Source organism: Myotis brandtii, unplaced genomic scaffold, assembly GCF_000412655.1.
Source record: "Myotis brandtii unplaced genomic scaffold, ASM41265v1 scaffold781, whole genome shotgun sequence".
NCBI lineage: Eukaryota > Metazoa > Chordata > Mammalia > Chiroptera > Vespertilionidae > Myotis > Myotis brandtii.
Window position 1 is genome coordinate 319,035 of NW_005371136.1, and position 13,703 is coordinate 332,737.

General features: G+C 39.6%; 1 protein-coding gene across 5 annotated transcripts in view; it reads left to right on the forward strand.

The window, feature by feature from the left end:
• ADAM10 (ADAM metallopeptidase domain 10) overlaps nt 1–13,703 on the forward strand; it is a 165,528-nt gene that overhangs the window by 6,824 nt on the left and 145,001 nt on the right. Inside the window, exon 1 of one of the 5 annotated variants that reach the window (XM_014530868.1) lies at nt 8,051–8,242. The exons of the other annotated variants lie outside the window; for them this stretch is intronic. The gene's annotated coding sequence lies outside the window, so the exon portion shown is untranslated. Of the gene's footprint in view, nt 1–8,050; nt 8,243–13,703 lie in introns of those variants that run through there. 5 annotated transcript variants of the gene reach the window in all.

Consider the following 13,703-nt stretch of genomic DNA (forward strand, 5'->3'; position numbering starts at 1 on the left):
CCCCCCAGTGCACAATTTTTTGTGCACCGGGCCTCTAGTCCTATATAATAAAAGGCTAATATGCAAATCGACCAAATGGTGGAACAACTATTCGTTATAATGTGCACTGACCACCAGGGGGCAGACGCTCAATGCAGGAGCTGCCCCCTGGTGGTCAGTGCATTCCCACAGGGGGAGTGCTGCACAGCCAGAAGCTGGGCTCATGGCTGGCGAGCTCAGTAGTGGTGGCAGGAACCTCTCCCGCCTCCGCAGCAGTGCTAAGGATGTCTGACTGCCAGCTTATGTCCACTCCCTGAGCCGGCAGTCAGACATACCTCGAGGGCTCCTGGACTGAGAGAGGGCGAAGGCCGGGCTGAGAGACCCCCACCTTCCCGAGTGCACAAATTTTGTGCACTGGGCCTCTAGTGTGTGTGTGTGTGTGTGTGTGTGTGTGTATTTTTTTTTTTTAAAGAAGAAAGCTTAGTGTGGCTGAAAAGAAAGAAACATCAATTGAACTGTCAGCTGTTAAAGTGTGTATACATGTTTTTGGGACACTCTGTTTATTTTTTTGTAATTTATTTTTTCATAGTCTTAAAAATATAATAAAAACTGTGACATATATAATTTTATCTAGCATTAGGTTATCAGATGTTATTTAAAATTCCTGTTTTCATAATACCAGCAATTTGAAGGTCTTAAAGAATGATGGTTAGTTTTTCTAAATATCTTGATCTCAGTGAGCAAATACTAGTAAATAATAAACCATTTCTTTTCCTACTGAGATAAGACTTAGAAAATTGATTGAGGGTCATATCAATAAAAACTAACGTAGGGCCCTGTGGGCTTGGGTCAGTGGTTGAGCTGTGGACCTATGAACCAGGAGGTCATGGTTCAATTCCCTGTCAGGGTATGTGCCCAGGTTGTGGACTCGATCCCCAGGGTGGGGCTTGCAGGAGGCAGCCGATCATTGAATCTCTGTCATCATTGATGTTTCTCTCTCTCCCTCTCCCTTCCTTTCTCAAATCAATTAAAAAAAAAAAACCCAAAACCAACCAAACAAAAAGCAAAAAACAAAACCCAACTAAGGCTTTTTTTTCTTTGAAGAATGGGTTATAAATATAAACTATGCTTTTGAAATTAAGAAAATTGAAATGAAGCAATAAATGCAACAAGTTACATTTTTCTTAAAATGTTGGGAGATGACAGGTTCAGATATGAGAAGATGCCCATATAACAAGTCTGGGACCAGGCTCAAAATTTTGGCTGTTTTATTTTTTTCTATGGAAATTTCCCTAAGATGTACACATTTACTGTGTCCTTAATATGGGCTGAATTTAATATTTTCTTAAATGATTGAGGTTTAGTATAAGCGCAGCTGCTGCTGTTCTGGGTTCTGTTGTAGTTTCTATTTTTTATTTTTTCAGAAACAATTGAAATGGGCATTCTTGGTGATGGTTTTTCATTCCTCTAGCTAGTGTTAATAGTATTTCCAACTTTTGGGTTAGATTTCTTGGCTTTCTTGCAAACCTTGAGTATATCACCTTTTAATTTGTTTCTAATATATTTTCTATGGGGAAACTATAAATAATCATGCTTGACACATTTGTATGTAAAGTGGAATACATGAGCTTTAGATAAGTTTTTTTTTAAATGTATTTTATTGATTTTTTACAGAGAGGAAGGGAGAGGGATAGAGAGTTAGAAACATCGATGAGAGAGAAACATTGATCAGCTGCCTCCTGCACACTGCCTACTGGGTATGTGCCCGCAACCAAGGTACATGCCCTTGACTGGAATCAAACCTGGGACCCTTGAGTCCGCAGGCCGATGCTGTATCCACTGAGCCAAACCGGTCAGGGCAAGTTTTTTTGTTTTTTAATGTATATGTTTTGGCTTTATAGAGTTTAGTATTGAGGTTGCCCTATTCTTACATTCTGAACAACTGGGATGATGATGTATTGTTTTGCTAGTTTAAGTGAGGCAAGGTAGAATGGAGAGAAGAAATTGATAAATAACCAGGAAGACACAGCAAATAAAGTGCACAATCATTTGGTTGCCTGTAGATCATTTCCTAGATTTGAATCTTAAGTACTCTGATCTGAATCTAATATATTAGATTATTGATATTAAACATACCCTAAGATGTGCAGTTGTAACATTCTCTACAGGAATGTAAGTTGTAAGTTAAGAAGTATTCTCTGTATTTAAAGGAAAGATTAGGTGAAAGGTAGACAACAAAGGTTGCTGATACTGTGTTTTATTGTTAGTTTGCAGTGAGTAGCTGTTGTGTGTTACGGTTGGTTACTTTGTGATTTGTATAAAATTAAATTTCTAGCCCTCACCGGTTTGGCTCAGTGGCTAGAGCGTCGGCCTGCGGACTGAAGGGTCCCAGGTTCGATTCCGGTCAAGGGCATGTACCTTGGTTGCGGGCACATCCCCAGTTGGGGGTATGCAGGAGGCAGCTGATCGATGTTTCTCTTTCATCGATGTTTCTGGCTCTCTATCCCTCTCCCTTCCTCTCTGTGGAAAATCAATAAAATATATTAAAAAAAAAAAAGAAACAGACACTTTAAAAAAAAATAAAGTTAAATTTCTAGTCTGTCTTTGAATTGTATCACATTCTAATACAGCGGTTCTCAACCTGTGGGTCGCGACCCCTTTGGGGGTCGAATGACCCTTTCACAGGGGTCGCCTAAGACCATCGGAAAACACATATATAATTACATATTGTTTTTGTGATTAATCACTATGCTTTAATTATGTTCAATTTGTAACAATGAAAATACATCCTGCATATCAGATATTTACATTACGATTCATAACAGTAGCAAAATTACCGTTATGAAGTAGCAACGAAAATAATTTTATGGTTGGGGGTCACCACAGCATGCGGAACTGTATTAAAGGGTCGCGGCATTAGGAAGGTTGAGAACCACTGTTCTAATAGAAAAATTTTGCCAAAGTTGGAGGTATAGTTTTGGGATGGTTTAGCTTAAAATACAGTCTACTAAAGGCCCAGTGCACAAAATTCGTGCATGGATAGGGTCCGTAGGCCTGGCCAGCGATCAGGGCCAATCGGGGCCTTCCAGCTGCCAGGTGGGGCCTCCCTTCCCTGGATCCCGGCCACTGGCCAGGGCCTTCCTTCATTCCGCGCTGCCCCCTGGTGGTCAGTGCATGTCATAGCGAGTGATAGAACTCCCGGTCTCCCAGTTGAACTCCTGCGGGGACACTTTGCATATTAGCCTTTTTTATATATAGATAGATGTGGAATACCAAAGATGAAGTTTGTGTGTGTGGAAAGGTTTGGGTGCAGGAAAGCGGACATAGCTGCTAACATGAAGTTTCAGTGAGGGGCCTATATGGCCACTAATTGGGGAGACAAATTATAGATATGAAAGGCTGTGGACAGAAAACATACAGTAATTTCCAGTCTGAGCCCCAAGTCACAAGGGCAGACACTAAAATTGTAGGAATTGATTTGCATTTGATCTGTTTTCACATAGGCATCTCAATGCGGCATGCTTGGGTAAAGAATCCCAGGTTTTTCTGTTGTTTTTTTGTTTGTGTGTGTATTATTTTAAACGAGGACTTGACTTATTTAATGATTGTTAGTGATTCTTCCAAGCAACTTAAAAAAAAAGTGATTATTCTGAATAAAAATACAGTAGTGGTAATTCTGTCTAGTTTAGCTGTCAATTTTTATATTGGGAAAAGGAAACAATGTTAAGGATAAATGGATAAACTAATAGTCTTACTAGTTAGATTCCTATGAGGGTAGTAACATTGCTATCAGGAGTTTGAAAGCTTTTCCTTAGTACTGGTGGGGATAGTTCTGTCCTAGCTAGGTTCCAGGAAATAGCAGTACTGGGAACAGTTCTCAGGAATTTAGACTCCCTTTGATATTGGGTGAATTTATTCTGAAGCTACAACAATTCCAACTAAAGAATGTGAGAATGTACAGTGAGAACATGCTCTTTAGTCATCAGAGTTTATTGTATGTCTGCAGCTAGTAGGAGTCACGAAGCCACATAGTTTTAGTTCTATTTATGTATTGTAATTGCAGTTGAAATGAGGATTTATTAAGCTGGAGGGACATCAGCCAGTTGGGGAAAGCTTTTTAGAGATATAAGGGAATGGCTTATAGTCTGATAAGATGCTTGTAAGTTTACTTGCCTGGAATGGAGAGTCCATGGCAGGAAATAAGAGGAAATGCTAACTGGGCCAGGATAACCAGGATTCTAATTATTCATATTTTAGATCATAGTAACTGCGACGTAGAGTATTATGGAATGTTGGTTGGAGTTCATGTTGAGGAGTTGGGATATTATACAATAAGGAGTAAATAAGCTGCTTGATGAACTGGGTGATTGAGTCTTGCATTAGGTAGTGATTATAATTTAGAACAAATGACATGGAAGAAAAATTGGTAAAATTTGGCAAATGTTTAATGTGAAGATAAAATTTATTGAGGGCTCACTCAGTTGTTGAATTTAGATCTTGTATGCTGTTGCACTGGAGGATATGGCTTAATAAAACTTGGAGGATTTCAGTATCTGAAGTTGAAAATATCTAAGATTTTGAATTTAGATAGAAGGTTATAGGTTGGGATATGTGTTAGAGTCTGGGATTTTTTCCTGCTTACACGCTTATACTTTTGTTGGGGATTGGCTAAAACTTTGTATAACCTTTCAGTAATCTGTGACTAGTCATTTGGGAAGCACTGCTCCAGATAGTTGGGAGATAAAAGTTTGGTGAATTTGGAGTGGAGGGGAGAAGTTAGATTTAATATATTAACAAGTAAGTGTATTCTTACTTACAAATATATAGTATATTTACTGTCCTTAAGTTGGAATTATACTCTTTAGTTCAAGAATATGCTTGATACTCTTGATTATATGTGAATTGTGAACTTCTATTTCAGAGACAAAGAATGTGATCTTGAGATAAACGTACATATAAGGATTTGTGGAGCAGAATTTCTTTCCATTGATCTTTGTTTCTATTGATGATGGCAAAAGATATACACACATTTTGAGCTATAAACTTTGGATTTTGTTTTCAAAAGAATACAGATAGAATCCTACACTTACGTGTTGAGATATTAATTTGCTGTCTCATTTCCTAAGAGTTAAATGGGATGCTGAAGAGACTGTAAACTGCTATACAAATATTATTATAATTATGGTGTTTCCAGGCCTACTTTAGCTTGCAATCTATTAGTTAGAAAATATAGATGGATAAAATGTATTTTACGAAGTTGAAGTATCAGAACATCATTAGCAAACATAAAATAGAATTTAAGAAAATCCATAATTCTTTCTCCACAATTTTATCACATTTTAATATTAATCGTTCAATCTTTTAAAATGCCTATTATTATGAATTTACATCATAGTATTTATGCAGTTTTGTGTCCTGTAAAAAATTAACATGTAGCTGCCCTACCTGGTTTTGGCTCAGTGGATAGAGCATCGGCCTGCGGACTGAAGGGTCCCGGGTTTGATTCCAGCCAAGGGCACATGCCTGGGTTGTGGGCTCGATCCCCAGCAGGGAGCGTGCAGGAGGCAGTTGATCAATGATTCTCTCTTATCATTGATGTTTCTATCTCTCTCTCTCCCTCTCCCTTCCTCTGAAATCAATAAAAAAATATATTTTAAAAAGAAATTAACATGTAGTTAAAATATATACCCAAAGCAGACACTAAAATATTCATAAGTAGTCTAGAGAAAGTTTTGGTTGTCACAATTGGAGGGATGCTACTAATAAAAGGGTAATATGCTAATTAGACTGGATATACCAGATGTCTTCCAGATGTCCTTCCGGACAAAGCCACGGTAGCGGGGGCCAAGGCAGAGGCGGTTAGGGGCGATCAGGCCGGCAGGGGAGAGCAGTTAGGGGCAATCAGGCAGGCAGGCAGAGGGGTTAGGGGTGAGCAGGAAGGCAGGCAGGCAGGCAGGCGAGTGGTTAGGAGCCAGTGGTCCCGGACTGAGAGAGGGATGTCTGAGGGGTCCGGATTGAAGAGGGTGCAGGCTGGGCTGAGGGACCCCACCCCCACCCCCCATACATGAATTTCGTGCACCAGGCCTCTAGTCTATCTATAATAATAAAAGCGTAATATGTTAATTAGACTGGACAGCCGAACGACCTTCCAGATGAAGCCGCGGCTGTGAGGGCCAAGCCCCTTGCACGAATTTTGTGCATCGCGCCTCTAGTTATCAGTAACACCTTTGGCAGAATTGTTTTATTTGCACATCCAGATTTCCTGGAAGGAGGCAGAGGCAGATGGTTTGGGATATAATATGGGAGAAGGATGAAGTAATAAGAGTGGGTTTAGGATGAAATTCAGGGTCTGGGGTAGATAAGGTGATGGATGGCTGGATCAGAGTGTGTGTGTGTGTACTTAGGCAGGGTGAATGTCACAGTCCTTTATATGGGTTACTGTCTGTACTTGTGTCTACACTTTTTTGAAATGGTATAAAGGCATTTCAAATTAGCATAGACATCTACATCATGTACACATTTCCACCTTTGGATTTTTAAGTTGTATATCATAAGTCAATGGTAGAAATTTAACACATTTAGTAGGTTTTAATCATTGATGTTTTGTGTTCTTTGTGATTGATTTAGTTTATAATAAAAAAAACTACTTTCACTTCTGAGTCAGTTAGCTTTATTTTTATTTCTTAGAGACTAGCTTATCTTGAAAAGTTGGTGTGTTGAAATATGCTTTTAATTATAGACACACCCTCTTATCTTGAACTTTTCCTTGTAACTGTTAGGTATAGATATTCACTTGTAGAAAATGACTTGACTGGTTTCTAATGAAGAAATGGATACTGTGGCTTAAGTTTGAGGTCATGTTGTAGAAGTAGTGTTTCTAAGTGCAGTAAAAGATTTTTTAAAATTGATTTTTAGAGAAAGAGGAAGGGCGAAGGAGAGAGAAACATTGATATGAAAAATGAAACTTTGGCTGCCTCCTGCATGCCATGCCATCTACCGAGGATTGGGTGGCAACCCAGGCATGTACTCTGACTGGGAATCAAACTGGCAACCTGGCAACCTTTTGGTGCACGGGATGATGCTTAACCAACTGAGCCATACTATACACTTTTATGTTGGGGTAAAATGCTCTTGGTACCTAATTTTAAAATTATACAAGTGAAACATCTGTTGAAAACGGCTTGATCTTAAGGAGTTTTTCTGAGGAATGGAAATGTGCCAGCCTTATTACACATCCTCTCATTTATTGTAATTGAGTTTTTCGGTAAATAAGATCTATAATGTCAAACATTTTTACAGATTTTTCTCTCCTATTCTTAAGATTGTAGAATCAACTATTTAAAAAAAAATATTTTTATTGATTTCAGAGAGAAAGGAAGAGGGAGAGAGATAGAAACATCAATGATGAGAGAGAAGCATTGATAGGCTGCGTCCTGCACTCCCCCTTCTGGGGATGGAGCCTGCAACCTGGGCACGTGCCCCTGACCAGAATCGAACCTGGGACCCTTTAGTCTGCAGGTCGATGCTCTATCCACTGAGCAAAACCAGCTAGGGCAGAATCAACTTTCTTTGACATAGAGAAAAAAATTAAGTTTATCCTATATAATAAAAGCCTAATATGCTAAGTATCCAACTGTTTGTTCGACCATTCGACCAGTCGCTATGACGTGCACTGACCACCAGGGGGGCAGATGCTCCGACTGGTAGGTTAGCTTGCTGTTGGGCTCTGGCTGATGAGGACTTTGCGAGATGGGCTGGACACGACCGGGAGCCCTCCCGCAGTTCCGTCCTGGCTCCATGCACAGGTGGGGTCCCTCTGGCCTGGCCTGCGCCCTCTCGCAATCCGGGACCCCTCGGGAGATGTCAGTGAGCCGGTTTCAGGCCAGTCCCCGCAGGCCAGGATTCGTACACTGAGCCTCTAGTTTGTTATATAGTAATATTTTGTATTCCACACAAAGATGATGACATTGACCCATCATCAGGAAGCTATTCTCTAATTGTTGATTGTATTATTCCCTGACGTTAATTTGATTTTCATTCTGTTTTTGCCCTATTTTTACTTTTAATTTAGATTGGAATGAAGATTGTAGGTTTTGGATTCAGGAGTTTGTTTGCAAGTGTTCCTGGGAGGTAAGATGCTACCTACCCATGGAATATGGAAAATAATCATAAATAGCTTGTACTTATAGGACACTTATGTGCAAGGCACTATTCTTAGGGCATTTTGTGTATTAACTCAATATTTTTGCAACATCTCTATAAGGTAGGTTCTGTTATACTTATTTTACAAATAAGGGAGCAGGTTCAGGGACAGTAACTTATTCAAGGTCAGAAAAGTCATATAGTTATTAATTGGGGAAGCCAGGATTTGAAAATAGCCTGCTCCAGAATTCATGCTCTTAAACACTATACTACCTCTTAGAAACATATCTCATGCTTTAAAAAGTATAATGAGATTGTCACATTCTGTCATTGTATGAAATATTGGATCATTTTACCAAGAGCATAATTAGGTTCTTTGTACTGATAGTATTTGAGCCATTTGACTTTTGGTTAGTCAAGTTCGTACAAGGTATTTTTGTTTTTTGACATTAGAAAATGTTTACAATCAAGCGGGGAAAGTACCTTATACTAGTCGAACGTTTATGCACAATATCATTTCAGTTTTGTAATAGGTAAATTTACATATGTATTCATTTTTAAAAAATTGAGGATAGTTACTAAATTTCTGGATGGTGAGGTGTAAGGTATATGTCTTTATAATAATCACTTTTGTAATCAGGAAAAATAATTTTCTTTTAAGGCAGATTACTGTTAGTAAATGGTGACATTGAAAAATTACAGGAAATAAAAATATGGTTGGCCCTGTATATCTGTAGGTTTAGCATCTGCGAATTCAACCAACTGCAGATTGAAAATATTAAGCGGGGGGAAAATCTCAGTAAGTTCTAAAACTTGAATTTGCCATGTACTAAGCACTATGCTGAATCCATGCAAATGAAGTGATGTGTAGCCATTCCCTTCTGTAGCTTATATGCAGATATATGTTATATGCAAATACTGTGCCATTTTATATAACATCTGTGGATTTTGTTTTTTTGCGGGGTCCTGGAACCAATCCCTATGGATACTGAGGGACGACTGTACTGTTCTCAGTTGTAAAAAGGGAGAAATCTAAGCTCTCTTAGGTTACATTTTTTCCTACTTCTTACACCTGCTGGTCATATTCCACTCTTGTATGTAGGTGATCTTTTGGTATTGCATTACTCCCCTCCCCCGGTGTTTCTTCTAAAATTTTAAATCTATTTTCTCCATCTTACAGGTGCAATCGTTATTATTCTACTAGTTTTACACATAGACATTTGCTTGATATACACTATGTTACACTTTTTGAAAGATTAGCAGTATGTATAGTTCAATTAACATTTGTACATCTTTCATTTCAATTTGTTAATGATTATCTTTTGCCATATTTGCTTTCTCTCTCTAATATGCTCAACACCCCCCTTACCCCAACCATTTGAAAGTAAGTTGTACTCCTATTATTCAGTTTAGTATGCATCTTATAAAGTTAAGGACATTGTCTTATATAAACAAGAAGATTATTTTCTGTTTAAGTTTGGAGGTGTTTAAATAGTCCATGAAGTTTGTAAGTACTAGGTATAATGTAAATTTGTTGTATGCTTTGTGAAGGCCAGATTTCTGGCAACTACAACTAAGGACCAGAATGTAAATGCTGTTGGTATGCATTATGTATAGGTATAATAAAGTAATAGTAGAGAAAGGAGGAATCATTGGCCAAATAACCACACTGCAGGATGGAGCTATCTATAATAATAATAATAGCGTACTACGCAAATCGACTGAACGGCCGAACAGCAGAACCATCGTCCGGACAACCACACTATGACACGCACTGGCACCAGGCCAGCCAAGGCGGGTGTAATGTGATTGGTTGCGGGGGGGGGGGGGCGGCTTGCCGTTGCCCCATGATCGCCCCACAGAGGGAGGCCTAGGCCACTGGCTGGTGAGGTGATCGGTTGGGGGGGCTCTGTGATGGGTTGCCCCAAAGAGGGAGGCCCAGGCCACTGACCAGAGGGCTGCGGTGGGTGGGCGGAGCCTCCCTCTGTGGGGCGATTGATCGTGGGGCTCCCGGACTGTGTAAAATGGCACAATCTTCTATATATATAAAAACCTAAGCATCCGTTACCACCCAATGACCGGAATGACCGTTGGGGCAGAAGCTCAACACAGGAGCTGTCCCCTGGTGATTACTGTGCTCCCACAGGGGGAGTGTCGCTCAGCCACAAGCCAGGCTGATGGCTGTTGAGTGCAGCGGTGGTGGTGGGAGCCTTTCCCGCCTCTGCGACAGCGCTAAGGATGTCCGACTGCGGCTTAGGCCTGCTCCCCAGACACCCCCCCGAGGGCTCCCAGACTGCTAAAGGCCGCAGGCTGGGCTGAGAGACACCCCTTCCCACCCAGTGCACCGATGTCATGCACTGGGCCTCTAGTAACATATAATAGTATTGAGGTTATCACATCAGTATGACCTCTTAGGATTAAGATGTTAATAAGGATGAGCCTAGCTCAAGAAGATGATAAGGTAGAGGAAAAAAAATCAATAATGTTTCAAATGGAAAGATATTCGGCACATAGATAAACTTGAGTTATCTAGAAATTTTTCTCAGTGGAAGCTGTCATTTTCCACTGATGTCAGATTACTAACATCATACTGTACTCTTGGTTAAATGTATTTTATTTTCATTATCGTCAGGTAACAGATCTATTTGTCCATTGTTAAAAACTTAATATGAGAATGTCTCCAGTGGGTATTCTATTCTTTATTAGAAGGGATAAAAGGAGTTACAGATTGCTGTCCTTTGAGTCTTTCCATGTCATTCATTTTGCCCTGCATGGGTGATAAACTCCAGGTCTATATTCAGCATCAGAACACGAATTTTTTGTTTTTTCCCTGATTGTTGTTTTGTTTTTTATTCCTAGATTTGTCGGCTATATTTCCTTCCACACAAACCTACTTCATGTAAATAAAGAACTTAAATTAGAGAAAGAAAATAGTCTGTGTTATGGAACACAATTCATCTGTTAATTTAAATGGCAACAGACCTTTGGAAAAGTAGTTTCTGTACCTGTGTTTAACTTATTAATTGCTTTAAATAACCCCTAATATGGTGTTGACCCCCATATTTTTATCTCTAGTCCTTGAATTCCAGACTCCTGTATCCCAACTGCATCTCTAGTTAGATGTCTAGTGGGCATTTCAAACTTACCACGTCCAAAACAAACCCCTGATTCCCTTACCAGCGGTTCTCAACCTGTGGGTCGCGACCCCTTTGGCGGTTGAACGACCCTTTCACAGGGGTCACCTAAGACCATCCTGCATATCAGATATTTACATTACGATTCATAACAGTAGCAACAGTACAGTTATGAAGTAGCAACGAAAATAATTTTCTGGTTGGGTCACAACATGAGGAACTGTATTTAAAGGGCCAGAAGGTTGAGAACCATTCCCAGTCTTTTGTCCTATAGTCTTTCCCATCTCAGTAAGTGGGAGCTCAGTTCTTCAGTTGACAAAAACTTGGAGTTATTCTTGATTCCTGTCTTTCTCTCACACCATGCAAATCCTGTTAGCTTCTCCTTCAAAGTATATGAAGATTTTGATTAATTCTCACTAGCTCCACTGCTAACTACCCTGATTGACACAGCTAGCATCCATCTCACTTTAATTACTGTAAAAACTGCTAAATGTTCTCCATGTTTTCTTGTTCTCCCAGTCTCTTCTCAGTGTAGCAGACAGTATGATCCTGTTCAAAAGCTACTTGGTCAAAATCATCTACTGGAAAATTATATACATTAAATTGGTTAAAGTGGTAAATTTTATGTTATGTGAATTGTACCTCAATAAAGCACATAATAACAAAATAAAAAATTAGTAAAACCCCATCATCCAGTGTCTTAGTACAGGGTGTCCCCAAAAATGTATACACACTTTGAATAATTATTAATTCCAATGGGTTAAATCTGAAAAGAAAGAAACATCAATTGCTTTGTCAGCTGTTAAAAGTGTGTACATATATTTTTGGGACACCCTATATTAAAATTTTTTAAAAAAATATGTTTTTATTTATTTCAGAGAGAGGAAGGGAGAGCGAGAGAGGGATAGAAACATCAGTGATGAGAGAATCATTGATTGGCTGCCTCGTGCATGCCCCCCTACTGGGGATTGAGCCAGCAACCCAGGTATGTTGCCTGACGGGGAATTGAACTGTGACCTCCTGATCCATAGGTTGACGCTCAACCACTGAACACATTGGCCAGGCATGGGATATCCTATTTATAATAATAAAAGTGTAATATGCTAATTAGACCAGATGTCCTTCTGGATGACCTTCTGGATGAAGCTGGGGCTGCGAGGGAAGCCCGGGTCCCGGGTGCCAGAGGGAAGCCGGTGCCGGCAGCCAGGGAAGGAAGGCCTACTCTTGCACGAATTTCGTGCATTGGACCTCTAGTGTTTTAAGAAAAAGCCAAAATACTTAATAGTGGCTTGCATGATCCTACATGATATATATGTACACATCCTCATAGGGCCTGTACTGTTTTCCTTCTTGTTCGTTTCTGAAATAGTGGTAAAATACACATAACATAAAATTTACCATCATGACCATTTTTTAAGTGTGCAGTTCAGTAGCATCAAGTACTTTAACTTTGCTCAAATGTTAGTAAGGGCTTTCTGTTACGTCATGTAAAAATACTAACTCCTTCCTTTGCACATTCTCTCTGCTTACCCTGCAATGACCCTCTTATAGCCATACCAAATTATTTACTTGTTTGTTTCATTGTCTTCCTTTTCTAGAATAAAGCTTCATTAGGTAGTAACTTTGTTTTGTCCACTGCAATACTCCCAGTGCCTAAAACAACACCAAGCATATAATAAAGTGCCATTATGTATGTGTTGAGTGAATAGATTACTGTACTAATAATTTTACTTTCTGGAAAGTCTGGAAATACTCAGCTTCTAAATCTTTTTACTTGACTTTTTTTGTCCCTCACCTGAGGATATGCTTTTTATTGATTTTAGAGAGAGAAACATCAATGTGAGAGAGAAACATTGATCAGTTGTCTTCCGTAAGTGCCCTGCAACCCAGGTATGTGTCCTGACCAGGAATCGCACCTGCCACCTTATGGTATATGGGACGATGCTCCAACCAACTCCATCACACTAGCTAGGGCATTTTAATTGACTTTAATATGGAATGAAACTACTATTTTTGTCAGTGTATTTGTTTTGCTCATTGAGTATTTTTTTTTTAAAAATATATTTTATTGATTTTTTACAGAGAGGAAGGGAGAGGGACAGAGAGTTAGAAACATCGATGAGAGAGAAGCATCGATCAGCTGCCTCCTGCACACCCCCTACTGGGGATGTGCCCGCAACCAAGGTACATGCCCCCAACCGCAATCTAACCTGGGACCCTTGAGTCCTTAGGCCGACGCTCTATCCACTGAGCCAAACCGGTCAGGGCCTCATTGAGTATTTTTATATGTCCTTGTAATTTAAAAATTAGGTAGGTTGAGTGAGTTAGAATCTACACTAATAAAAGAGAAACATGGTAATTAGCGTACGACCGCTACCCTTTTCATTGGCTAATCAGAGAGTATATGCAAATTAACTGTCAGCCAAGATGGCGGCCGGCAGCCAGGCA